Genomic DNA, 25471 nt, shown 5'->3' on the forward strand with positions numbered 1-25471 from the left:
AATGTATCTGTTGACACAGTTTTAAAATGTGTCCTCAAATTCTCTGACAATCCTTCCATGAAGAGATGGTGCCTATGCCCTTTCCCCTAAAACTGGATGGGCTTTTGTGACTATATTAATCCATAAGATATGGTAGAAGTAAAGTTACGTGATTTCTGATGAGGGTCATAAAAAGTGGTGAAGCTTCCACCTTGCTCTCTGGAATATTTGCTTTTGAAGCTTTCAGCTACCATGTAAACAGTCCAACTGCCATGAGACCACCGTGCTGTGAGGAAGTCTAAACCTCGCATGCAGAGAGACCACATTGAAAGATTCTGATAACAATGGGTGTGGAGAGAGAGATGGAGAGACAGAGAGAGACAGGGAGAGGGAGAGAGAGAGAGAGAGATTCAGTGCTTCAACCCACTGCTGTCCCAAAGGTAGTCTCCATCTGACTGTAACTGCATGAAACACCTTGATCCAGAACTGCTCCGCTGAGCCCTTCTGAATTCATAACCCACAGAATCCGTGAGAGATAGGAAAATGATTGTTGTTGTTTTGAGCCACTAGTTTTGGTGGTCATTTAAGAGGTAACAGGTTGTACCTGCAAGTGGGGTGCTGTATGATACTGGCTTTGAGACTGGCTGGTAGGTAGAAGCTGAAAGGACCTTGAGGAGCTTCTTAGAAGAATCCTTGAGGCTGTTGGTGAGGGCTTAAGTGAAAGCTGAGAGAATGTTATTAGAAGGGAAAGGAAAGGAGAACTTTGCTATGTAGTGGTGGAAAGTGTAGCAACACCAGTACCTGTTATCTGCAGTAATGTGGAAAACAGAAATGTACCTAATAAACCTGGTGATGTAGCTGGGGAGACTTCTGCATAGAGTGTCAAAGATGCTGCCTGACTTCTAGCTCCCTGTAGCAAAATGTAAGAAGAGAGAGATGAGTCAAAGAACAAACTATTTAACTTTTGAGATTTTTTTGAGAAAACCTAGAGTGATCATGACAGTCCCCCCAGGCAGCAAAGGGTTCTCAAAGAAATGAAAGACCTCATGGAAAAGATCAAATCCAGGGTGCTGTGAGGAAAATGTGGCCTCAGGGTAAAGATGAAGCTAAGGGTATGACTGTAAAAACCTTTGTTAGGATCCCCCCCAAATCTAAGGTTATACCTTACAGACCTTTTCAAGCAGATATCTAAGGATGTCTATTAAATTGTAGATGACAGAAATCCTAAGAATTTTAATGGAACTGTTCCACAACTGAGATACACAAGAGATCCAAAACAGGGAGAGACTTTTCTAGAATTTATCTGTGACTTCTTTCTAATGGAGAGGATTATAAATTGGTAGACAGGAAACCCACAAAATTTTTAAAGGAATTGCATTAGAATGAAATGAAAAGAATGAAAAGAGCCAGAGAGGGCACAAGATGAAATCTTTGGTTCTCCAATCTTTTCTGCATAAGAAGCAGGATGCAAATATGAGCCTTTTCTTATGGAAAAGGAAATATAACCCATTAGAATCAAAAGCCAAAAAATCATGGAGAACAACTCCCAGGGAGTAGGACCAAACCCTAATTAATGAACTGGAGTTTAGAAGTGCAGTAGATGACGCACCTCTTATTTGCCCCATTTTTGATTGGAAGTACTTATTGTGATTATCTTATGCTTGTCCCACCATTGTAAGTGTGTGCATGTGGTAGTGGGGGGTGGTTTGCATCTAATTTGTCTTAAGAGATCACAAATCTTTAGATTGAAAAGAACCACATGTGAAGATCCTCATCTGCCCCTGGATCTGGTATATGAGCTGATCATGGACTATGAGCTTGAGCCTGATGTCATAATAGGGGAAAACTTCTGGGGGGAGGTGGGTATTGGGAGCAAGTGAGTGTATTTTGCATGTAGGAGGAATGTAAATAACTTGTGCTTAGAGGGAAGACTGGTAATTTTAAAACATATTTTCAAGTTTTTTTATACTTTTCCCATTGAGAAGTAGGAACTATGTCCCTTTTTTTTTTTTTTTTTTTTTTTTTTAGGGCTGCACCCGTGGCATGTAGAGGTTCCCAGGCTAGGAGTCCAATTGGAGCTACAGCTGCTGGCCTATGCTACAGCCACAGCAACATCAGACCCGAGCCGTGTCTATGGCCTACACCACAGCTCATGACAATGTTGGATCCTTAACCCACTGAGCAAGGCCAAGGATTGAACCCGAAACCTCATGGCTCCTAGTCAGATTCATTTCTGCTGCACCATGATGGGAACTCCAATGTCCCTTTCCTTTTATCTGCAACTCTTTAATGGCGGAAATGACACTGTGACTTCTGAGACAGGGTATAAAATATAATGCAACTTCCACCTTAGCTGCTAGAACATTCTTTATTTTTCTGTTTTATGTCATTTAAAAATTTTAACTTTATATATATAATGTATATATATGTATAATGTATATTGTATATATGACATATATAATATATACTGTATAATATATATAATGTATATTATTGAAGTATACTTGATTTACAAAGTTGTTTTAGTTCCTGTTACAGTCCATGCATGGGTTGGAAAAAGAATTTCCAGACTCGTAGTAGGATGAAAAGAAAGATAAGCTTATTGAGATAAGAAATGCTACTAGTGCAGCGGGATGACTTCCTGATGATCAGGGAGAGCCGATCCCAAGGCCATGGTCGAGTCTGTTTTTTATAGCTCAGGAACACAGGGGAGGAATTCCCATCGTGGCAAAGTGGTTAACAAATCTGACTAGGAACCATGAGGTTGAGGGTTCGATCCCGGCCCTTGTTCAGTGGGTTAAGGATCCAGCATTGCTGTGACCTTTGGTGTAGGTGGCAGATGCAGCTCGGATCCCGTGTTGCTGGTGGCTACAGCTCCGATTCGACCCCTAGCCTGGGAACCTCCATATGCCGCAGAAAGCGGCCCTAGAAAAAGGCAAAAAGACAATAATAATAATAATAACAAAGGGGAGAAGAAAGGTCTTACTATATATACTTGCTAGTTGGTTGGGGGTATATAATGCCCCCATAGGGGCAAGGTGAGGAGTGGGCCAAATACTTTTCCTAGTCGGGAGCAGAAAGGAAGTTTGCTCTAGAGGGGTTTGAGAACTCTATAACAACTGCAATGGGATGGAAGGGGTGATAAGGGTCTGGTAATTTTCATTGTGCCCAGAGGCTGTTTGAGTTTATCTGGTGGGAGAGGCCTTGAAGTCCCACAGTTCAGGTGTATAGCAAGATATATATAACTGAATATATGTTGTTTTCAGATTTTTTCCCTTATAGGTTATTATAAGATGTTGAATATAGTTCCTTGCGCTATACAATAGGTCCTTGTTATTTATCTGTTTTATATGTGGTAATGTTGCTGAAGATCTGGCTTCTGTGCACCAATGCTGAATTGAATCTTAGAGACAGAGTTTTGGGTGAAAGGAGAAAAGTGTAACTTTATTGCTTTGCCAGGCAAAGGCAGACATAGCAGGTTCATGCCTCCAAAAACTGTGTGTCCTATCTAGGAGGGTTTGGTTAAGAGTTTTACAGCAGTGGTTCAAGGGTGGGGATTGCTGATAAGGATCAGGGTGTGTGCAGGGCCTATATTCCTTTAATGGGTTCTCAGGGGATCTCCTGATTGAGCTCCTGTGGGTCTTGAGATTATCAAACTGGGACCTTTTCTCTGGAATGAAGAAGGCTTGATAAAGTAGTTAACATCGTCCATGTGTTGGGGTTTTAGTTCTTCAGAAGAGCAGGTATTGTTAGTATTATCCCTTGGGCAGGACCCTGGACCCTGCCCAAGGCTGCGCTTTTGTTTCTTCACTGTTCCTCCTTTGTGTCTGCATGCCCTCCCCCCACCCCCACCCCATGAGCAATTGTTTAACCTGCCCTCTGGGAAGGTTCTGGAGGCTGAAGCCTATTCCCTACAAACAAGAAGTGGAGGGACACAGAAGGACTTCAGTGCCCCACAGGCTCCTGCTCAGTTTCAGCAGTGTGTATATGTTAATCCTGCGAACTGGACGTTGGCACTTGCCATCAGCCTCTACATGGATTAAACCAGGAGCCCCCTGCAGCAGCTGACCTGCAGCACCCCCTGAGGGGAGCTCAGGGTGAAAATCTGGAGTGAAGCACTCCGTGCTCTGGGGAAAACAGGAAGAATCGTTCCTCCGAGGGTGAGCTATTTTTAGGAGAAGATTTTAGGGGTCCACTTCTTGCGCCTCCTCGTATCTAGAAAAACACTAAGGTCCTCCATTGGTGATGTCTGTTCCTCGTGACTAGTAGTAACCTTCACTAGGCCAGCAACAAACTTTTGTAAAATGTGTGCAGGGCTGCAGGCTCCTCCCCCTCACCTTTATCATAGACACCGACCTTATTTCCCCCTGTCTCTTTGGGGTGGTGTTTCACAGTCAGCTGTGAAGGCAGCCACCTCCAAGGGTGAGCAGGTGAGCCCTGAGGGCTGTGAAAACTCAGGATACTGGCTCCCCAGTAGCTGAGGTACATATCAAAGGAATGATTTCAGGGAGCCAAGACCTCTTTTGTTCCTGCTAGGTGCCTTTGTTGCAAAAAAACACCTAGATATCCTAGCTCTCCCCTTGTCTCCTCGGAGCAGTTTCTCAGGGCTACCTGAGATTCTGTCTCCTGAGCTTAAATCCCAATTTTGTCCCCGCAAGAAACTGAACTCTCAACTTTCAGGTTGTGCATTTTTTTTAAGTCAACAATCCCAAACTTCCAATTTATCCCTCCCCTCTCTTTCCCCTTTGGTAACCCTAAGTTTGTTTTCTATGTCTGTGGAACATTTTTGAAGCCATCATGCAAAAACAGTCTAATTGCCCTGAGACCAACATGCTATAAGAAAGCCCAAACTTTAGCTCACACAGAAAGACCACCACACAGAGACCACATGGAGAGGTCCTGGGAACGCATGAAGAAAGAAAAATCCCAGCTGCCCCAGATGCCCATGGTTCCAGCTTACGCATCTAAATGTAACCAGTGAGTGATCCTCAGCCTTAACTGTCCATCTGATCTGAGAAGTAAGAATACAGTTATCATTTTAAGTCATAAATTCAGGGGTGTTGTTGCCTTAGCAATAGATAACTGAGATGCCTGCTTTATAAGAAATAGTCTCTCTGAGAAGATTGTCTTTCATTTCACTAGTTAAGAGAGTGGCACTGCATCTGTAGGATCAAGTCAGGAAAGCCATGATATTTACAGATTTTATTTAACAGCAAAGAGAAATATTTCCTTTTGCTGTAAGCAAGATACTGTCAAACTTAGTTTTGGAGAACTGCGTGAGAGTTGGGCCGAAGGCTTGGCCTGTTCTGTAAGGTACATTCAAGGTGACTTTTCTGTTATCTGATGCCTTGAGGCCATACTTCAACATTTGACTTTCGTTGTCTCACCTTTGACTCAAACATTTCTTCTGCCTAAAGCATGAGACATACTTGCAATGTAAAGCTAAGTTGCTACTACAGCCAGAGAAAAACTAGTAATTCAAGGGGAAAAAGTCACTATTGAATATCTCTAATGAAGAATTGGATATTTGGGCATATTAGAAAGAATCCAGTGCTGATTATGGATCTTTTTTCATGAGGCTTATTTGCGAGATTAGAAGTTATAAAATGAATGTCTTCATTTCTGGTAGTGGGATGATAGGTGATTTTTCTTATCTTTGCTTTTCTCCATATTTTAGTAATCATTAGGGAAAAACACATTAAGAACTTGGAATTAGTATGGTCTTATTAAATTACATGCTAAAAGCACAGCCTAGAAAAAAGTGATAAATTCCATGGTATGAAAAGTAAAATCTAAGCAATGAGATTCTGCTCTATAGCACAAGGAACTATACCTAGTCACTTGCGATAGAACATGATGGAGGATAATGTGAAAAAAAAGAATGTATATGGATGTATGGCTGGGTCACTTTGCTCTGCAGCAGAAATTGACAGAACACTGTACATCAACTAAAATAAAAAGATTAAAGAATAAAAAAGTAAAATAAAATTTAAAAACCCCACTATAATGATCAAAAACCTCCACAAAATGAAAACAGAAGCCATGAATGGAGAGAAACACATAAACAACAAAGTATTGATAGTCAAAAAGTATATAAAGAATGCTCTCAAATCAACAACAAAGGGGCAAAAAAATCCAACTGGAAAATAGGCAAGAGGCACAAACAGATTTGTCATTAAAGAGGAAGATCAGAAAGTTCCCTTGTGGCCCATCAGGTTAAGGGTCCACCATTCCCACAACTGTGGCACAGGTTCAATACCTGGCCTGGGAACTTCCATATGCTGTGGAATTTTTTTTTTCTTTTTTGGTGCAGCCAAAAATAAGAAGAAGAAGAAAGAAAGAAAAAGATCAAATGGTATATGGTCAAGATGGTTGTTCTCTCGCTCTCTGTACATCCTCTGCCTGACCAGAGCCTGATTCACACACCCGAAGCACATGACTGACTTTCCTATGTACTTGCCCCAGGCCCCAGCTAGTGGGTGGTGAGGACCATACTCCAGGCTGGTTTTGAAACCAAGCAGGGCCCTGTGGGGCTCCTGGGTACACAAGCCTTTCTGTGTCCTCCATTTCTTGTTTTTAGGGAATAAACTTCAGCCTCCATGACCCTCCCTGAGTTCCAAAGGGCAGGTTCAAACACTTGCTAATCACTGAATGGAGGGAGGAGCAGTCAAGAAACAATAGTGCATCTTTGGGGCAGGATCCTGGGCCTTCCTCAAGTAATACAGATAACAATATCTTTGAGTTCCTCTGCAGAACTAAAACCCCCAACAAATGGAAGATGTGAATGAAAGACCACCAGACCCCTGAACACCAGCTTTGGAAATAATGCAACCTTGCCTCAACCCAGATCCTTATCTGTAGTCTTATCTTTCACTCCCAAAACTATAAAACCACCTCCCACTCTCTTCTAAGATGGTGGGGGGAGGGGGAGCTGGGGAAGGGTGCATGTGGGGCACAGTCTTTAAAGCATTAGCCTACTGTGACCCTCCTTTGCCTGGCAGAGCAATAAAGCAATTTTTTTCTCCCTCACCCCAAACTCTTGTCTCCTTGTTTCTATTAGACACCAGTGAGCAGAGGCCAAGTTCCCCCAACAGTTTCCCTGGTAACTAATGAGCCAACCTGTCAGAATTCCCCCTATATCTGGCAATCTCCCCACCTCCCCCCACCAGGAGCAAAGTCTGCTACCATATCCTGCCTCTATGTGATGCACACAGTGGGGTGTTGCTCCAGGACCTTGCTTCAGATGTGTAAGCTCCCCCATCCTTTAAACCACTCATATCTCTGTTGTTGACTCTGGGCCCTTTCTTCAATCTTGAAGCTGGGCAAGCACAGGGCCTTGTGGCATGCAGAGTGCAATCCAACAAACAGCCAAGAGGCAGAGGAAAAGTCACTCCAGGGAAATGCAAATTAAAACATCCATGTCATGCTATTTTACACCTACCAGATTGGAAAAAAAAAATTAAAGTCTACAATGTTGAGCGCTAGTAACAATATGTAGCAACAGGTGATCTTATCCATGCTGATGGCAGTGAAACCCTGTACCAGACCCGAAATCTTTGTGTTTTGAAGCAAAAGTCCTTTTCTTCAGCCTCCCAGGCCTCCCCTCACTCTCAAAAGGCTGACTCAAGAGTTAATGATTCGGAAATATTGTTACAGCTAAAAACTAGTTAAAACAGTCTCCATGATGTTATGCCCTGCCTTGGCCCACTAACTTAGTATGAATGTTTACTTTCCAGTTAGAGTTATGTTGCATCTAGTGTTTTCTTTTGTAATTGAAACACCCCCACACCCCTTCGCTATAAGCAGTCTTCATTCCAGAGAAAAGGTCAAGACAACCAGAAACCATCACCGGACCCACTGACGCTGGATTTGACAACTCTGAAATGACTTATGGATGAGGAATAATATAGACACCTTTATCAATAACCCTGTCTTCTGAGCTGAGCCTATAAAACACTTTGCTATGCCCTCTCAGGACAGGACATAGTTTTGAGGCATTGGCCTGCTGAGACCTCCTTTGCCTGGCAAAGCAATAAAGCTGTCCTTTCTCTTTCTCAAAACTCTGTCCCTGAGACTCGACTGGTGCCGGTATATGGAGGCCGCATTTTCAGCTACAGGAGTAAGAATGGTTCAGGCACTTTGGAAAACATTTCAACACTGTGGAGTAAAGGTGACAACGGTCATGCCTTCCATGCTGGATAGTTTCTATCTGCCTTTCCAGACCCATCTCCTCTCTTCTCACTGTTCTGTGCCAGGGAGGCTGGCTCACATGGAGTGCCTCACGGTCTGCCTCTTGCTTCCAGGTGAGTCAGAGGGAACGTTCTGGACCTGGTGGAAGATGAACTCTGGTCTTTTTCTTCTGTGAATTCTCATTCTCAAGCCTCCACTGTGCAGGTGTCTTTAACATGGGTAGGGGCCTCCATTTTGCTCATGCTTAAGACAATGAGTCACTTTATTCTATACAAGCCAGTCCAAGATCTTGCCTAACCCCCCCTCTTAGAGCTCAAAGGATCCACTCGGAGTAAAGAAAGGTGGAAAATAAGGAAATGAGGATAAAAAACAAAAAGAACCAATTTTAAAGAGAAAATACATCTTTCCGAGTTTCATTTTGGATTAGGATTCTAGCCACGGGAATTGATAATTGAGCGGAGATTAATGTGCAAAGTGCTGTCTAAATAATTCTGGCTGGCAATGGTATTTAATTACAATTTTTGAAGAAGAAAAACACTTACAGAGATGGTTGAGGTTAATAGGGTGCTAATTCCATAAGGCAAGCATTTTAAACTGTTGATGGGAAAGTTGCCACATTCGAGGCTAATTTCTTTTAGGCAAAAATCAATAGACAATTGGTTAAAGTAAAAGTGCTTTGTAAACTGTAATGAGTGATGCTCTTGTAAGAGATCAGCTCAATCATCAGATTAGAAGTGGAACGTTTGGAGGAAAACTCCACCTTTGCTCCCCATAGTCCACCTCTCTATTTTCTTCTTAAACCAGCTCTTTCAAGGAAGGAAAAGTGACCAGTATGACTTGTCAGAGACTAAGACCTCCACAGGGTTGCCCTCGGCCAGTGGAGGGATAGGGGCCCCTGAGAGCTGTTTTACTTCCTGCTTCCCAGTTAAGGTCACTGTGGGACTTTAAGGCCTCTCCCGAGGAGACAAAACTCAAAGCCTCTGGCCAAGATAAGAATGATTAGATCCTTATTGCTCCACCCATCTCACTATGGTGCCTCCTCCCCAACACTGAGCAACCTGTCCCACTCCTTCCTGACTAGGAAAGGTGTGCAGCTCAATCCTCACCCAGCCCTGATGGGGCCTTATACTCCCCCAACCAACCAGCAAGTGAATCCTAAGACCCTTCTTTCTCTAACCAATCAGCAAGTGAGCGTGTGTATCATAAGACCTCTCCTCTCTACCTGGGCTATAAAAAGACAGGACCACAAGCTTGGGGTTGCTCAGGGTTGGCTCTCCCTCATCATCTATCATCTCAATAAACTTATCTTACTTTTCACCCTGTTATGAGTCTGGAAATTCTTTTTCCAACCTGTGCATGGAGCACAACAGTCACCTGTGTGGGGCTTGCTTCTTGGGGCTGGTTTGGCTGATGCCAGTGACACATGGGTAGATGGCCACTGAGCCTTTGGATCCCAGCCATCTCTTTTCCCTGTGCCCCTGCCTCCAGCCAACATCCACCCCTGCCCCCAGCTACCAATGCAAGCATGGTTTACTAGGAGGTCGAAGGTTATAAGATTTAGAAACAGGAAGTGAAATCAAGCAGGAACCTGGGTCTCCTGGCATAAAAGTCTTTCTCTGTTCCCTATTTCTTTCTTTCTTTTTTTTTTTTTTCAATAGGGCCGCAGCCACAGCATATGGAAGTTCCCAGGCTAGGGGTCAAATTGGAGCTACAGCTGCCAGCCTAAGCTAGAGCCACAGCAACGCCAGATCCCAGCTGCATCTGTAACCTACACCACAGTTCATGGCAATGCCAGATCCTTAACCCACTGAGCGAAGTTAGGGATCGAACCCACAACCTCATGGTTCTCAGTCGGATTAGTTTCGGCTCCACCACAATGAGAACTCCTGTCCCCCATTTCTTGTTTGAAATAGGCTTCAGTCAGCCTTCTTGACCTTTCCTGAATTCCAAAGGGTAGGTTCAAAAAGTTGCTAATTAGGGAAGGGAGGGGATGAAGAGACAAGGGAGGAGCAGTCAAGAAACAACGGTGCAGCCTTGGGGCATGATCTGGGTTCCTAACAATCTCTTTTAGTTCTTCCAGAGAACTAAAACCCCCAACAAATGGAAAATGTTAACTACTTGATGAAGCCTTCTATATTCCAAAAAGAAGGTCACGGTGTGATGTGATAACCTCAAGGACCACCAGAACCCATCCTGGACCACCTGACACCAGCTTTGAAGAAGAATGCAAGCTTGAATCTCCTCTGATCCTTATCTGTGGCCCTATTTCCATTCCTAAACTATAAGACCTCTTCCCTATTCTCTCAAGGGAGGGCACAGTCTTCAAAGTATTAGTCTGCTGTGGCCTTCCTTGCCTGCCAAAGCAGTATAAGCTACTGCTTTCTACTTTGCACCAAATTCTGTCTCCACGTTTCTATTCAGCATCAGTGAATAGAGACTGAGTTGCAGCAACAGAAGGAAGCAAGAGACTTTATGTCTCAGTTTCAAACTTCATTCTCTAGTTCAGTTTTTATCAGGGAGCCCTGCATTATTAGTGTGTGTGTGTGTATGTGTGTGTGTGTATGTGTATGAGAGAGAGAGAGAGATAAGAGAGGGGGAACTGAGGGAAGATTGGCTGTCTGTCCCAATTTAAATCAGCAATATATACACATTTTTATTGTTCTTTGTATTAATCTCTTTGCAAAAAAAAATAACTAAATAAAACCCTACAGAGAAAAGACAAGTAGGGTCATCAGTCAATAAAACCTACTTGGCATCCCTAACCCCCTACCTTATTTTCCAATTCCAAGCCTGGCTCTATATGTATGTAAGATTGCCAGTTAAAATACAAAACACCCAGTTAAATTCTAATTCCAGATTAACGACGATTTTTTTCTTTTTTAGTATAAGTGTATATCCCAAATATTGCATGGGACATACACTAAAATGTGTTATTTATCTGGACTTCAAATTTAACTGCTTCTTGTATTTTTATTCGATAAATCTATGGTCTGCCTCTCTCCAGAAGCAGTCAGTGTAATGTCTAAGAACATATCTAACTCACTTTGGTTTCCTCAGCTGAAAAACAAGGATAACAATGGCACTAATTGTATGGGGTGGTTGTAAAAGATAAATAAGTTGATGTATGCAAAGTGCTGAGAACAGTGCCCGGTATGTAGTAAGTGTTCAATAATGTTTCTATTAAGAGTGAAGATACTGGTTCATTCAGGAGTTCCCTGGAGGCTCAGCAGGTTAAGGATCTGGTGTTGCCACTGCAGTAGCTAGGGTCACTGCTGTGGCATGCATTTGATCCCTGGTCTGGGAATTTCCACATGCCATGAGAGTGGCCAAAAATGTTAAAAAAAAAAAAATACTAGTTCACTCAATGGCAATTACTTGGTGCATGTTCTATATTTTTAAAAAAAAAACAAAAAACATATATTAGTTCACTCAATGGCAATTATTTGGTGCATGTTCTATACTCCAAATACTCAATGGCAATTATTTGGTGCATGTAGACATTGTAGATCTGTGTATATAAACGCTGAGGCTTCTTCACATAGGATCCAAGATCTGTGCCGTGTCTTCATACTCCTTCCACTGGAGGCCGCCAACTAATGAATACTCTCAACTCTTCTTTAGTGAGAGAGGGACACTAAAATGCTCTAGGAATAATAGTCTCAAATCCTCTTATAAATGTAGGTAAAAAGTAGCAGGAAAGTTTCTATCTTGAAATGTTATGTCCTTTTTCTTTTTGATAGAAAATGAAATACATGACTGAAATTATGGTGAAATAGATGGATGAATGTAATACTAGTCTTTGCAAAGTATAAATGAAAGAACACAGGAAGATGATTTTACTATTTTATTATTTCTTCTTCTTATTACCAAAGCTATTAAAGTGTCTAAAAGGACTCATACCCAACTTCTGGAGAGAGGCAGACCATAGATATGATTGCTTTAATACAATTAGGATGGGGCAATACACTTTTCTGTTTTCTTTGATTTTTTTTTTCCTTCACAAAGAAAAATTTTACGTCTTACTTGTGCAGTAAAAATATTTGTAAAAAAAAAAAAAGACAAGTAACATTAGCTGATGTGACTTCATCTCAAAAAATACCCTCTCATTCCCTATTCTCTCATGCAGGCAATACTAACAGATTTTTATATAACCTTCTAAAAATTCTCTGCATCAACAAGCATATATATGATAGCACTTGAAATCCACAGTGAGGTTCTACTCTACCTAACTGTTGAGCACTTTGCCTTTGTCATTTATCTTATCATGGAGACTCTTCTGTAGCAATACATACAAATCTCCCTTAATCTTTTTTTTAATCACAACATTTTCTTTTCTAGGATAAATGCACCAAAATTTAACCAGTATTCAACAGCTAGTTATAGAAATACCAGTCTAGAAAAAGTTAACTCTTTAGAGTAGGCAGTCATTTATTTGAGCTTATAAGTAAATTTTAGTGGTTTATATTGCCCCTCACAGATAAGTAAAAATGAAAACATAATATACAAAAACTTATAGGATGAAGCAAAAGCAATGCTCAGAGAGAAATGTATAGCTGTAAATGTGTCTGTTAAACAAAACACCTCAATTCAATAACATTCCACCTTAAGAAAAATCAATTGCATACCAGAAATGAAATTGAATCAGTAACTGAAAAACTCCCAACAAACAGAATTCTAGGAACAGATGGCTTCACAGGTGAATGCTACCAAACATTCAGAATAGTTAATGCCTATCCTTTTCAAACTATTCCAAAAAATTAAAGAGGAAGGAATAATTTTGAACCCATTTTATGAGGCAGCTTCACCCTAATACCAAAACCAAAGATGTCACGAAAGAAAATTATAGGCCAATATGAACACAGATGCAAAAAACCTCAACAAAATATTAGGAAACCAACTTAAAAAATACATTAAAAGGATTATATACAATAATCAGGTGCAATTAATTCCAAAGATGCAAAGATGATTCAATATCTGCAGACCAATCAACGTAATACAACATATTAACAAAATGAAGAATAAAAACCATATTATCTCAATAGATGCAGAAAAAGCTTTTGATAAAATTCAACATCCATTTATGATAAAAACTGCCTACGAAATGGGTATAGAGGGAACATACCTCAACATAATAAAGGCCATACATGATAAACCCACAGCTAACATCATACTCAATAATTAAAAATTGAAAGCATTTCCTCTAAGACCAGGAACAAGACAAAGATGTTCCATTTTCACTACTCTTATTCAATATAGTATTTGAAGTCCTAGCCACAGCAATGAGACAATAAAAAGAAATATAAGGAATCTGAATTGGAAAGGAAGTAAAATTGTTACTGTTTTTTCAGGTGACATGATACTATACATAGAAAATTCTACAGATGTCATCAAAAACTTCTAGAGCTGATCAATAAATGTAGTCAAATTACAGGATACAAACTAATATACATAAACCTTGTATTTCTATACACTAACAATGAACTATCAGAAAGTGAAACTAAGAAAACAATCCCATTTACCATTGCATCAAAAAGAATAAAATACCTAGGAATAAATATCACTAAAGAGGTAAAAGACCTGTACTTAGAAAACTATAAGACACTGATGAAAGAAACTGAAGATGACACAAAAAGATGGAAAGATTTATTGTGTCCATGGATTGGAAGAATTAATATCGTTAAAATGACCATACTACTCAAGGCAATCTACAGACTCAAAGCAATTCCTATCAAAATACCAGTGGCATTCTTCATAGAACTAGAACAAATAATTCTAAAATTTGTATGCCAAAGCAATCTTAAGAAAGAACAGAGCTGGATGTATCACACTCCCTGACTTCAGACTACACTACAAACTACAGTAATCAAAGCAGTATAATACTAGCATAACAACAGACATACTGGTCAATGAAACAGAAGAGAGAGTCCAGAAATAAACCCACACACTTAGAGTCAATTAATTTATTACAAAGGAGGCAAGAATATATAATGGGGAAAAACAGTCTCTCCAGTAAGTGGTTCTGGGAAAACTGCACAGCTACATGTAAGAGATGAAATTAGAACATTTCCTACTCCATATACAAAGATAAACTCAAAATGGATTAAAGACCTAAATGTAGGACCAGAAAACATTAAATTCCTAGAAAAAAACACAGGCAGAACATTCTTGTATGAAAATTGTAGGAATATATGATATATATACATGGCATATATATAGAATCTGTATTCCAAGACAAAGTAAATAAAAACAAAAATAAAGAAATGGGACTTTAATCCTGCTATATAGCACTATATATGTGTGTGTGTGTATGTGTGTGTGTGAGTGACTGGGTCACCTTGCTGTACAGTAGAAAATTGACAGAACACTGTAAACCAGCTATGATGGAAAAAATAAAAATCATTTTAAAAAAATTAAAAAAAAAGAAATGGGACTTAAAAGCTTTTGCAAGCAGAGGAAACCACTGACAAAATGAAAAGACAACCTACTGAACAGAATATTTTCAAATGATAGGATTGATAATGGGTTAATATTCAATATATGTAAACAACTCATACAGCTAACATAAAAAAAAAAAAAAAAAAACCAACCCTGGAGTACCCATTGTAGCTCAGTGGGTTAGGTACCCAACATTGCCTCTGTGAGATACAGGTTTGATCCCTGGCCTTGCTCAGTGGGTTAAGAACCCAGTGTTGCTGCAAGCTGCAGCACAGGTCACAGATGCAGCTCGGATCCAGTGTTGCTGTGGCTGTGGCACAGGCCTCAGCTGCAGCTCCAATTCGACCCCTAACCTGAGAACTTCCATATGCCATAGATGTGGCCACAAAAAGGGAAAAAGAAAAAAAAAACTGATGAAAAAATGTGCAGAAGACCTGAAGAGAATTTTTCCAAAGAAGGTATACAGATGGCCAAAAGGCACATGAAAAGATGCTCAAAATTGTTAATTATCAGAGAAATGCAAATCAAAACCATACTGAGACATCGCCTCAATACTATTAGAATAGCTATCATCAAAATGACAACAAATGACAAAATTTGGAGAGGATATGGAGAAAAGAGAATACTTGTGTACTATTAATAAGAGTATAAATTGGTGCAGCCACAATGGAAAACATTATGGTGGTTCCTCAAAAAACTAAAAATATAACAAACACGTCATCCTGTAATTCCACTCTGGCACTCCTGGCACTCTTTAGGTACATACCTAAAGAACATAAAAACATTAATTTGAAAAACTACAGGCACCCCAATGTTCACAGCAGCATTATTTACAATAGCCAAGATATGGAAGCAACCTAAGTGTCTATCAACAGATGAACGGACAAAGAAGATGTGGCATACAAACACACACACACACACACACACACACGCACACACACACAATGTTTCTATGTACATTTATGTACAATGGAATACTACTCAGCATAAAAAGGAATGAAATTTTGCCTTTTGCAACAACATAGATGGACCTGGAGGATATTATGCTTAGTGAAATAAGCAGAGAAAGACAAATATTGCATGTTATCACTTACATGTGCAATCTAAAAAGTAAAAGAAAAAGATGAATTTAACAAGATAGAAACACTCAGATACAGAGAATAAACCAATGTGGAGAGGGAATAGAGGAGGTTTGTCAAGATAAGGGTAGGAGATTGAAAGGTACAAACTCCTATACGTAAAATAAGTAAGCTACTAAGATACATTGCAGAGCACAGGGAATATAGCCAATATTTTATAATAACTTTAAGTGGAGTTTAATCTATAAAAATATTGAATCACTATGTTGTACACTTGAAACTAATATAATATTGTATATCAGTTATTCCTCTATTAAAAAATAAATACATAAACATAAATCTCTAAAAGTAATTCACGTTATAAGAAATTTGAAAAGCTAAAAAAAATTTTAAAAGTTAAAAGTCTATTGTATTTCTATACACTAAAAATGAAAAACTCAAAAAATGAAATTAAGAAAAACAATTCAATTTACTATAACACCAAAAATAATAAAATGCTTAGGAATAAACTTAAAAAAAGAAGTTCAGGACTTAGGCACTGAAAATGACAAAACATCAGTGAAAGGCATTAAAAACTTATATAAATGCAAAGAGACCCATGTTCATGAATTGAAAGACTTAATATTGTTAAGATAGAAATACTCCCCAAATTGACCTACAGATTCAAAATTCCAACAGCCTTTTTTTTTTCAGAAATGGATTAGATCATCCTAAAATTCATTAAGAAACGCAAGAACTAAAACCTTCTGAAAAAGTGAAAGTTTTCAAAGAAAGAACTGCGAAGTTCTTCACAATTTTAAAACATACTAAAAGCAATAGTAATCCAAAAAGTGTGATATTACAATACTTATAGAGACACAAATCAATGGAAGAGAATTGAGAGTCCAGGCATTAACCCATATACCTAAGGCCATGTGATTTTCAACAAGATTGCCAAGACCATTCGATGGGGGAAAAAAAACAATCTTTTCAACAAAAGATGCTGGGACAACTCTATATCCACATGAGAAAGCACGAAATTGGACCTCTACATCATATTACATAAAAATTAACTCAAAATGGACCAAAAACATAAATGTCAGAGTTACAACTATAAATCTCTTAGGGAAAACAGGTATAAATCATTATGAGGTTGGATTAGGCAAAAGTTTATTAGATATGACACAAAGCATAAGCAACAAAGGAAAAAAATTAATCGGACCTCAATGAAATTAGAAACTTTGTTATGTCAAAGAACATCATTAACAAAGTGAAAAGACAAGTTACATAATGGTAAAAACTATTGTCAAGTATAAATCTGGACGTTCCCTGGTGGTCTAGTGGTTAGGATTCAGCGCTCTCAAGTATATATCAGGGTCTACCATTAAGAATACTTAAATAATTCTTACAATTCAACAATAAAAAGACAACACAACTTTAAAAAAAGATAAAGGATTTGAATGACATTTTCCCCCAAAGATGTACAAATGGCAAGTATATGAGAAGATGCTGAAGATCATTACATTAGAAAAATGCAAGTCAAAACTACGAGATATCACTTCAAACTCACTAGAATGGGTATAACAATAATTTTTAAGAAAATGGAAAACCACAAGTAGGGGTGAGGATGTGGAGAAATGGCAATTCTCATGCATTGCTGCTGGGAAAGTAAAGTAGTATAAATGCTCTGGAAAGCGGTCAGTTCCTTGAAAATGTAAACACAGTGTTACCATGTGACCTAGCAATTCCACCCCCAGGTATATATCCAAACTGAAGCATATGTTCACACAATACCTTGCACATGAGTATTCATAGCATTAATCATGATAACCCCAAACTGGTAAAAACAAAATGTCCATCAAATGTGAATGGATAACATTTTACCAAATGTGGTATATCCATACCATGGAAGAGTAGTCAGCAAAAAAAAAAAAAAAAAAAAAGAATAATGTACTGATACATGCGCAACATGGATGAACTTTGTAACATTGTGCTAAATGAAAGCCAGACATAAAAGTCGATTAGAGGTTGTCAGGAGCTGGAAGAATCAGAAACTGAGGAGTGACGGCTGATGGGTACAGGGTTTCTTTCAGGGGTGATGTACATGCTCTGGATAAGGGTGAAAGTTGCACAAACTCATGAATATACTAAAAATCAATCAACTGCATACCTCCAAATCATGATTTTTATGATAGGTAATTGTATTAATTAAAAATATTTTTATGCAGTTCCTGCCGTGGTGCAGTGGGTTAAGGACTCTGCATTGCCACAGCTATGGCATAGGTCACAGCTATGGCTCGGATTCTATCCCTAGTCTGAGAACTTCCATAGGCCGGGGGTGCAGCCAAAAAAATATATATATTTTTTATGATTTCCCTAACATGTTTTAGTTAACTGATTGTGTGTTTCTGTGACTCTTCATTTAACTATTTGTCAAGTGCCACCCATGTGTCTGACACTCATGTCCCTCTTTGGAGGGTGAAACAGCATGGTCTCTGCCTTTAGGATCTATTTAGAGAGGAGGTGGAAATCTGTATGAGAGATGCAGGAATTAAGAGACAGCATTTAAAGAGAACAGTCCAAGAAGATAATTTTGGTGGGAGGAGCCCTCTGTCCTTGGAACTGAACTGCTCTTGTCAGCTGGATGACAGTTACCAAGTTATTTGTATCTCTTGGTCTCCAAGACTCAGTTCTGTCTGTTTTCCATTCTTGTCTCCAGTGGAAATGTGTATTTCTGCTTCCCTAAGATTTACCATAAGAGGACATCTGGGATCCCCCAGCACCATGCCCAGTGGACACACAATGTCCTAGATATAGTCATCTGATTTCAGGACAGGAAGTTCATGGGGAAAACCAGCTTATGTTAGAAGCAAGGTCAAGGATTGTCAAAAGCCATTCCTTGTGTGATTCTGATCGAAATTCAGATTCTCAGGAGAGGGAGCACCCAGTTTTGGCCAGCAGGGGTTCACATCCTGGTTCACAATTTCACTAAGACCCAAGACCATATTCAATAGAGGATACCAGACACTTCAAAGGAATAGTGGAATGGGGTCAGTTAACAAAAAGGGGAAAAAAGAAACTCTGATGCCCCTTTGCAACCCTCCAACTACACACTCTCCATAGCCTTAACCAACCTGGCCTCACAGACCCTCATGCATAATTCCCTCTTTCCGTCCCTAATACAACATGCTTATGAAATCCACACAGCATCCAAGCCAGCATCCTTCCTTAGCACCCCTTGTTGATTAAATGGCATAATGGATGTGACAGCCCTTTGCAAATTGCAAAGTAGTTTACAAATGTGAGTTATTATTATCACTTAGAGCGGGACTCTGCTGCCTGCAGAGAGGAGGGCTGAGCTGGGGAGAAAGGCCTAGGGACCCAGTGAAGCTTCCTTTGGCAGGCTTATTAGATTTATATGGGAAAGAAATTGTTTCTTTGGGTTGTTAGCTTGTAAATAGCTGGCCTCCCTGCTGATTAAATAAACAACTTCCTAAACAGCTTTCAGCTAGAATTACACTGTGCCCCATGCCTCAAACTGAATGAAATCTGAAACAGAAGGGGCTAAGGGGCCTCATTGATCAGAGGGACAGGTAGGGAAGAATTCTATTTACTGGTCCCCCTTCCCCATCAGCCCACCTCTTCTCCAGGGGTGAATCCTTATTGGACTAAAGCCATCTTCCTCACTACAGTGATTGGTTCAGAGCTGGCAAAAATCTAGCTCCAGCCAATGAGGATGAAGCTTTGTCCTGGCAATGGTGGTGGTTTCAGGAATTTTCAAGTGATCCAAGTTGGTCCAATCAGAGTGAAACCTTGTATTTTTGTTTAATAATTAAGGACGGGTTTAAAAAAATCCCTCTTTTCTTGTGGACAGTTTAGGGTGTGTGTGTGAAGTCTGGAACACTGTAGCTATTTTGAACTATATCCTCTTTTTATTCTTTTTTTTTTTTTGCCTTTTTGCCTTTTGCCATTTCTTGGGCCGCTCCCACAGCATATGGAGGTTCCCAGGCTAGGGGTCTAATCGGAGCTGTAGCCGCCAGCCTATCCCCAAGCCACAGCAACGCAGGATCCAAGCCACGTCTGTGACCTACACCACAGCTCACGGCAACGCCAGATCCTTAACCCACTGAGCGCAGCCCACTGCTGGTTTGATCCCCTGCAACCTCATGGCTCCTAGTCGGATTCATTAACCACCGAGCCACGACAGGAACTAGCTTCTCTCTCTCTTTATAACCACATCTGTGGCATATGGAAGTTCCCAGGCTAGGACTTGAATCAAAGCTGTGCCACAGCCATGGCAACACCAGATCCAAGCCACAAGTGCGACCTACACTGCAGTATATGGCAACACTGGACCCTTAACCTCCTGAGCGAGGTCAGGGATCAAACCTGTATCCTCATAGAGACAACACTTGACTGGGTCCTTAACCTACTGAGCCACAATGGGAACTTTTTTTTTTTTTTTGCCTTTTAGAGCCACAGGTGCAGCATATGGAAGTTCCTAGGCTAGAAGTCAAATTGCAGCTGCAGCTGGTTGCCTATACCACAGCCACAGCAACACCAGACCTGAGCCACGCCTGTGACCTATATCACAGCTCACAGCAATGCCGGATCCTTAACCCACTGAGCAAGGTCAGGGATTGAACCTGCCTCCTCATGGATACTAGTTGGTTTTGTTTCTGCTGAGCCGCAACAGGAACACCCCTGTCTCTTCTTTTTAAAGGATTATCCATTAGAGGGACACAAATGAAATGATAATCACCTTTGAAACATGCTCTAAATGAATAAGAAATATATTCAGCTTTGCTAGTAATCAAAGAAAAACAACACTTCACAATTAAATCCTATTTCATACCATCGATGTGGGAGGTAGTAACTGCATCAAGTTTTCTTTTTTTCCCCCAAATGGCTAGCCAGCTGCCCCAACCCTCCTGAATAATGTATGTATTGTCTCACTTATTTATTTATTTATTTTTGTCTTTTTGCCCTTTCTAGAGCTGCTCCCGCAGCATATGGAGGTTCCCAGGCTAGGGTTCAAATCGGAGCTGTAGCCGCTGGCCTAAGCCAAAGCCACAGCAACGCTAGATCAGAGCTGCGTCTGCGACCTACACCACAGCTCATGGCAACGCCGGATCCTTAACCCACTGAGCAAGGACAGGGATTGAACCTGCCACCTCATGGTTCCTAGTCGGATTCGTTAACCACTGAGCCACGACGGGAACTCCTATATTGCTTCACTTAGGTGAACTGGCACCTTTGTCATATGGTGCTTTATCTCTTTTCACAGAAGGGCTGCCCTTGGCCAGGTTCTAGGTGGAAGGATCTGCATTTGCAAGTGTGCAGCCTGGAGTGTGCAAAAGAGCACGGTCCATTCTGGGAAAAGATGGAAGTTCTGTGAGGCTGAACGGGAGATGGTACGATGGGAGCCGGGAGAATGGGCAGGGGTAAGCCTGGCAGTGTGGTACAGGGCCTCCTAAGGGTCCTACCAGCCATGTTATGGTTTCTTGGCTTTAGCAAAGGGAAGATCATACAAGGTCTCTGCACACTGGGTAGACAACGGCTCCTGGCCTCGGGGGTCGGGGGGTGGGAGAACTTCAGAAGAACTGCCACCTGAGAGAGTCCCTTTTGCAACACCGACCAAAGCCTCCCTTTTCCAATCAGGCCAAACTTTTCTTGCTTGTTCCTCCTCTACTAGCTCCAACTCTAGAGGGGCAAAGCCCTAGACTGTCAAGACTGGGGAGGGATGGAAGCATCCAGCAGGCAGGCAGGAGGAAGACTACCTGTGCTGTTATTCCCACTGCAGGGGGCTAGTCTGCTGGAGGAGAGGGAGAAATTATGATTGGTAGATCAGGACTAGACAGTTTAACCACCATTAATAATAAGACTGTTTGGGCAATCAGATTGATGGAAGGAATTTTTATCATCTGAGAATGACCAGAAAAAGTTTGGAGCCCATCCTCCAGGTGCAGGTAGAGAACTTGCCTTAAAGGATAATTATTTTTCTTTTTAGGGCCACACCCGTGGCATACGAAGTTCCCAGGCGAGGGGTCGAATTGTAGCTGTGGCTGAGGCCTACACCACAGCCATAGCAACACTAGACCCAAACCACATCTGCAGCCTATTCCACAGCCTGCGGCAATGCTGGATCCCTAACCTACTGGGCAAGGCCAGGGATTGAACCTGCATACTAGTTAGATTCTTAACCCACGAAGCCACAAGGAGAACTCCTTAAAGGATGAATTTAAAGGGATGACACTGATAAAACCAAATTTGCATTTTGCCATTATCCTTCAAATCAGCTTATTTCATAAATTGGTGGTTATTATTAAGAGCGAGCATGTGTCACAACGGTGAGTGATGCACATTTGCGATCTCATTTAATCCTCAGCAAACCCTGTGAACTGTGCATTTGTAGCCTCATTTTGCAGATAAGCAGTCAGAGGTTCAGAGAAGTTAAGTACCATGCCCAGCTAGCATTTACCAGATAATGGGATTTAAATTCAGACCACATTGGCTGTGCTTCTGACAGAGTCCTTTCATTGAATCAACTCTGCCTCACTGCCAGCTTGAGCAGGTCATATTCCTTGCAAGGGAACAAAAAATGATGAAGGCACAGGCGCTTTCAGTGTTTTGGATCCCCTTTGCCTCTAAAGAGAGCAGTGGTTCCCTCCCCTCTCCTGCTTTTGCTTTATGGTTTAACTTCTTCAGTCCCTGGTCAGAGGAGGGAAAGGAAAACAGAATATGGGTGGGGAGCAAAGGGGGCAAGGGAGACAGATTAGAGTGAAAGAGGGCAGAAGGAGGTGCTTTTTCGAGAAGCTGGGAGTAAGAAGCCAGGGAGCAGGCTGCAGAATGTGGGACCAGAGAACGGACTTTAAAAGGTGCTACTGGAGCTACTGGAGAAACACAAGCAAAGGACTTGGGTTATACTGAAAATAATTTTGGTTGCTAGGCTGGCTGGGAGACTGAGACCCTGCTGAGAGACAGGGCACTTGGGTCACGGTTTCATAAACATTTTGTCAGCAAGAAGGCAGGACCAGGTGGGCAAGTCATCACATGCCTTCACAGCTAAACAGAACTTTGCTAAGAAATTTAACATAGATGCTTTCTTTTATTCCTCTTACAAACCTGGAAGATAAATAACATTCTGCTTTTGTTTGTTAGTTAATATTGAGTTATTAAAGAAACTCCATAAATGGAAGGTCCCTTGTGGCACAGTGGGTTAAGGATCCGGCGTTGCCACTGCTGCAAAAGCGGCACGGGTTCTACCCTTGCCTAGGGACTTCCACATGCCGAGGGTCTGGTGGAAAAACAGAAACAAAAACAAAAAGAAGAACCTCTGTAGAAAAGTAGGCAGTACCTGAGAGCAAGAAAATGTTCTCCCCCAAAGAGGTGGGGACAAAACCAATAGTTTTCTCCCAGGTCAGAGGAGCTTTTCTTACACAGTCATGTTAATAATAACTGCTGCTATTTATGGAGCCCTACTAGGTGCAGTATGTGCATTATCTTATTTAGTAGACCCTGAAATTTTGCAAAGGAGATCTTGCTCGTCTTCCCTCTGCATAGATGAGACTCAGTTTCAAGTACACAAACTGGTGGCTTTAATAGCAGAAATGCATTGTCTTGTGGTTCTGGGGGTTAGAAGTCTGAAGTCAAGGTATGGACAGGACCGTTGCCTTCTGAGGGCTGTGAGGGAGGAACGGCTCTGTGCTTCTCTCCCAGCTTCCGGTCACCTCAGGACTTCTGTCTACAGATGTCACTTCCTTTGTCTTCACGTGGTCTTTGCTGTGTAAGTGTCTGTGTCCAAATTTCCCCTTTTCCTGATGTCAGCCATATTGGATTAAGACCCATGCTAAAACCTTAACCCGATCTGAACTTGATTGTCTGCAAAAGACCCCATTTCCACATAAGCTCCCATTGGTGGGTACTGGCATGAGGACTTCAACACCCCACCCCATCCCACCAGGGGGGCCAGGGTGGGTGGAGCAACACATATTTCAAACGACATAGTAAATAAGCATCTCAATATGTCATAGTGGAGATGAACAGAATCGGGTTCAAACTGCAGCTCCCACAGCGTATCAGCTTTTTTATGTGACTTCGTCTTTCTGCTTCAGTCTTCCCATCTGTTAAATGGGAGTAATAACGCCTATTCAGAGGATTGTTGCCAGAATCAAGTAAGAGCAAGAGCGTAAAGTGACGGGCACCAAGTCTGTGTCTAAAGCTTTCTACTCTAAGCGCTATTCCTCCACTTGAAAATCTCTTCACGGTCACCTGCCTTGGCCTCCCTCCTTCAGCGACGAGGCAAGGAAGCAGAGAAGGAAGAAACCCACTCTGGAAGAAACCACTCACTTCATGCAGACTCAGCCCACCTACTGTTTCTCTTGCAAAGCTGTTTAATTTTTCCAAAGGGCTGACATTGCAAAGCTCGTTTCCATATTGACTTACGAGATGAAATGAGAACTTAGGAGCAAGAAGAAGGTGACTTAATAATAACCATCAAGTGTATGAGAAGTGATTGGATGCAGGCAGGAGGCCAAATCTTTTCCATTTTCACTGGGGATAAGAGAGAGGAAAATGGGCTCATATTTCTACAGGAGAAATTTAAATAATACAGGGCCTGGCTCATAGGGCTGACAGCAGGGCTGGCCTTGGGCGACCCTGGGAAAGAAATGAAAGTGGTTATTCATGTCATGTCACCTCTCCCTGCAGCTGTTGTCAGAAACCCACTTTTCTCAAGCTTCCCACTAGCATAGCTAACTTGGAGCAGCACGAAACAGACCATCTCTTCCAATTGGCCTTCACTCAGCCATGCATTCACAAATATTTATTGAGCACCTGCTGTGTAAGGGGAGGCTAGTGCCCTACCAAACAGTTTCAAAAGCTCAGTGGCCTCGTCCAATACAGGCTTATTTCTTTTTCAACAGATGTCCAACAGGAGTGGCCCTGGTGAAGCCGTTCCTCGAGGCAATTCTCCTTGAATGGCAACTCAGGAACCTCAAATGCTTCCATCCTTAGCCCGCAGAGTTCTCTCCATGCAGACACAAGATGAGAGGGCATGAAGGACTGTGCTTGGGAGGGTTTCCATGGGCCAGGCCCGGAGGTGGTGACATCCCCTCTGACCACATCCCATGTGCCAGAATTCAGTCACATGACCTTGCCTACCTGCAAAGGAGGCTGGGAAATGTAGTCTGCCTAAGAAAGAGAGGAAACGGTAAAATGCTAGCCAGTCTCTGCAGCAAAAGCATGGTGGAAAATAGTTGCTCTCTCCTCTCTGCTTCTTGTGGCACTTTGTACATTTATTTAACAAATGTTTATTTATACATACGCTGAGCCAAGTCACATGGTGGGCACTGACCTGTGTCAGCTGAGCTCTTGTCACACACTTTGCACATGACACCGCATTTGCTCTCCCACAGCTTTGTAGAGGTCGCCTTATGTGTCAAACACTATTCCACTGTAGTTGCTGTACCTGTGTCCCCTAATCCTTTCAATGTGCATCTTCCAGCTGGGCCAAGGGCTTTCTCTTGCTTGGGGAGCTCAGGAAATGAATGCCCTCAGCCCTCAGTTAAAGCTTGATGGGGGTTGTTGTGTAATAATGCCTTAGTTCCACCACGGCAGGGATTTTTATCTTCTTCACTCACCACTGCAGCTCCAACATCCTGTAGCTCCGCTACATGAAACACTCTCAAATATTCATGTGTTAAATGACTGACTGTGTTGAATAAATCAAAGTAAACATTTTCAGGGAACAACTGGAAAAAGGGGGCTGGAGCCTGGAAGAGAGATGCCAGCTAAGGAGGATGGTGCCA

The 25471-nt window shown here is 41.5% G+C and overlaps 1 pseudogene; it reads right to left on the minus strand.

Moving 5' to 3' along the window:
• Window positions 1-25054, minus strand: part of LOC125138024 (transcription initiation factor IIA subunit 2-like) — a 163877-nt pseudogene extending 138823 nt beyond the window's left edge.
• Window positions 25055-25471: the final 417 nt, after the last annotated feature.

This window comes from Phacochoerus africanus, chromosome 1 (assembly GCF_016906955.1).
Source record: "Phacochoerus africanus isolate WHEZ1 chromosome 1, ROS_Pafr_v1, whole genome shotgun sequence".
NCBI classification, from domain to species: Eukaryota; Metazoa; Chordata; class Mammalia; order Artiodactyla; family Suidae; genus Phacochoerus; species Phacochoerus africanus.